Genomic DNA, 3,804 nt, shown 5'->3' on the forward strand with positions numbered 1-3,804 from the left:
GAAGTCATTTTGACACTCTCAAATTGACCTCAAAAATCTCTTCGCAAGGAGGGAGGAAATGGGAAAGCCTCTCCATTTTCTTTTGCTTACCTGTCTTTAGGGCTTATTTGTGTATGAATAGGGTGAGCCTGTGACCTGGGTTCAAGAACTAAAAGTATTTGCCATCACAAAAGAGTGGCCAGGCTGCCCAGGTAAAGCAATCAGTGACCATTAACAGGTTTCCTGGCAGACAGGATTTCTGCTGTATACTTTAGTTCCTGAATCCAGGAATTATTCATACACAAATACGCCCTTAAGACAGGATTTGTAAGCGGAAAAGACAATGGGAAGACTTTCCCCATTTGCCTCCCTTACTGCAGAGGAATATTTGAGGTCATTGGGAGAGTCAAAATGGCTTCAGGATTGCTCTGTGATATGTACTGAGTTGAATAGGATCCAAAAGGCAGCAGTCTGATTGGTCCTAGAACAATAGGACCCAGAATGAAGCAGTCTGATTGGTCCTAGAACAATAGGATTCAGAATGCAGCAGTCTGATTGGTCCTAGAACAATGCAGCAGTCTGATTGGTCCTAGAACAATGCAGCAGTCTGATTGGTCCGCAGGAGCACCCAATCCAGCTCCAGGTGGAAGTGAATCCACAACCTGATTGGCCTACAGGAGAATCCAGGAATTAGCCAATCACGTGCGGCCCACTGTGTAAATAATGTATATAAAGCAGATATTTGGGGGGAACTTTCATTCCTCACTACTATGAGCTGAATAAAGAGCATGAAATCCACACTCGACTCCGAGTATATTTCACTCTGCCATACTATTTCAGACACATGGTTCATATATTTAGATATGTGTGCCTTTATGAATATTTATTCTATATTTGAGACCTTAAAATTCTTATTACATGTTTTAATAACACCACCAGGACTTCCCCTGCATGTGAAGACAGGCTCTGGCAGATGGAGAGCAAGAGACCAAGAGTGGTCTCCCAAAGCGAGAAAACAAAGTATATAGCCAAGACGCAGGGAGGACCTCCACGCAAAAGGGCTAATTCCCTCTCCGACACAAACGCCCCCAAAACCTGGCGAGGCAGCGCCGAACTCTCCAATAAGAGAGAGACTGTTAAAAATAAGACGTTTTACTCCCAAAAGCGGCAGTAGAAAACTCAAAATCTTTAACAACTCCCCACTAGCGAAGGTGGGCAGCAAGAGAGAGATGAGATAAAAAGCTTTTTTAGACACAGAGTTTGGCTTGAAATAAAGAGGGGACTGCAACACAGCACAGAAAATTCCTGTTATAATACCCCACAAAGAGTTTGTTAGGAGCAAAGACCAAGAGTGGATCCAACGGTCAAGAAGGCGGTTTCTTCATGTGCTGTCGGGGGAGGTGAGTGATGGATGGGGCCCATCCACCTGGGCAGGTAGGTAACCCATCTAGGAGAAGGAAAACTTTGACTCTAAACCTTCTCTTTGGGAAAAGAAAAGGGTAAGGAGTAAACTCTACACAAATCCAGAATGGAGTCCCTAAGGCAGTTAAGTAACACCCTAGCCTATTGCTTTCGTGCACCGGAGTGATCAACAAAGCTGAGCCCATAATTCCCCCCAATTTCCAGTGTCTTTGAAGTTTCCCTGCACAGCACCCCATTTTCTGAATGGATCTACTTAGGGGGAAATGACTTAGTTTGGTCCCCTTCCCCCATCTGCTTGCATCACACCTTCCCTGGCAAATTGTCATCATGATTTGCGCTAATTACAGGAAGCTGGAATAGCCAGTTTGCAGAGCAAGCAAGGAAGAGGAGAGGAATCTATGACACTCGGGCAGGAAGATGTACGGCCCGATGGCCTTCATGGCAATAATTATTCTGAAATCACAATACATTAATAAAAAGCTTTATAGCTCACAGTGATGGGGGTCTCCAGTAACCCAAATAGCTCATCCACATGCCATGAAGCAGAGGCGGTTTTAGGGCAGCGAGATGAGTGCGGTCACACTTGCCTCCTCGCTGCAGGGGGCGCCACAACAAGCTCATCTCGCTTTCAGGCCGAGGGAGCTGGCGTTTGTCCACAGACAGTTTTCCAGGTCATGTGGCCAGCATGACTAAACCACTTCTGGCGCAAAGGAATGCTGTGACGGAAACCAGAGCAGCACATGAAAACGCTGTTTAGCTTCCCGCCACAGCGGTACCTATTTATCTACTTGCACTGGTGTGCTTTTGAATTGCTAGGTTGGCAGAAGCTGGGACAGAGCAATGGGAGCTCACTCCGTCACAGGGATTCGAACCGCCGACCTTCCGATTGGCAAGCCCAAGAGGCTCAGTGGTCTAGACCACAGTGCCACCTGCGTCAAAGGATAACTGCATTTCATTTCACTTCTTGGTTCAGGGAAGTGAACTGAACAGTTTTCTCCCCTGTCCTTACTGGCCATTAGATCTTCCAAGCAGGGAGCATCTCGTAAGACCACAAAAAGAGACACCTGGTGTGGGAATGTTTAGGGAGGCAGGAAAGGCTATATTGTTTAATAATATCCTTCCTAACTTGTATTATTTGACCAAACTGCGGGAGGCAGTGGAAGACAGGAGTGCCTGGTGCGCTCTGGTCCAGGGGGTCACGAAGAGTCAGACACGACTAAATGACTAAATAACAACTTGTATTAGCAAGTTCTGTGACTTGGCAGAGTTTAAACATTCCCCTTTAAACATACAGCGGTTAACTTGTTGCAAGCTCGTTTGAGCTTCTAAATATAGGATTCCTGGTAATTCCCTTTTGTCCCTCTTAAAAAGAATAGACACGGCAATCTTATTTAAAGTCAGTAAAAAGAAGTTGACTCACAGTATCATCAGTTCACAACTGGATCCCTGAAGGGAGACTTAGATTACAGGACATCTCTAGCTGAAGAGATGTTGCTTCTTCGACAAATGGAGTCAGAGAGAGCAAAAGAGGAAGTGTGCTCCCTGCCTTGCCCTTTTGTTACCTGGGCAGGTAAGGCCACGCCCACCTCTGGTCACATGCAGAGGAAGTTTGTCCCAGCCCAGAAGGAAACAGGAAGTTTTCTACTGGCTGGTACAAAGCATCTCCTTGCATGTCCCCTCTAGGAATGTTGTTCACGGCCTAGGACCCTCGTACCTACGGGACCGCCTCTCCCAGGCTGCCCCACGGAGGACCTTAAAGTCCATAAATAGCAACACCCTGGAGGTCCCTAAGCCCCTTCATGGATCACTGCCTTGCCGTGGCGAAGGGGCATGAATAACTCAGAGAAGCTATGAGCTATCCCGTGCAGGGCACCCAAGATGAACAGGTCATAGTGGAGAGTTTTGACCAAACGTGATCCACCTGGAGGAGGAACTGGCAAGCCACTCCAGTATCCCTGCCAAGAAAACTCCATGGACAAAGACAACAGGCATATAAAAGTTATGACGCTGGAAGATGAGCCCCTCAGGTCGGAAGGCGTCCAACATGCTACTGGAGAAGAGCAGAGGACAAGTACAAGTAGATTCAGAGCTGATGAAGCGGCTGGGCCAAAGCCGAAAGGACACTCGGTTGCGGATATGCCTGGAAGCGAAAGGAAAGTCCAATGCTGTAAAGAAAAATATTGCATAGGAACCTGGAATGTAAGAACCATGAACCTGGGTAAGTTGGATGTGGTCAAAAATGAGATGGCAAGAATAAATACTGACATCCTGGGCATCAGTGAACTAAAATGGATGGGAATGGGCGAATTCAGTTCGGATGACTATCATATCTACTACTATGGGCAAGAAACCCGTAAAAGAAATGGAGTGGCTCTCATAGTCAACAAAAGAGTGGCGAAAGCT

The sequence above is a fragment of the Podarcis pityusensis genome (assembly GCF_964106645.2).
Source record: "Podarcis pityusensis genome assembly, chromosome: 7".
Classification (NCBI taxonomy): Eukaryota; Metazoa; Chordata; class Lepidosauria; order Squamata; family Lacertidae; genus Podarcis; species Podarcis pityusensis.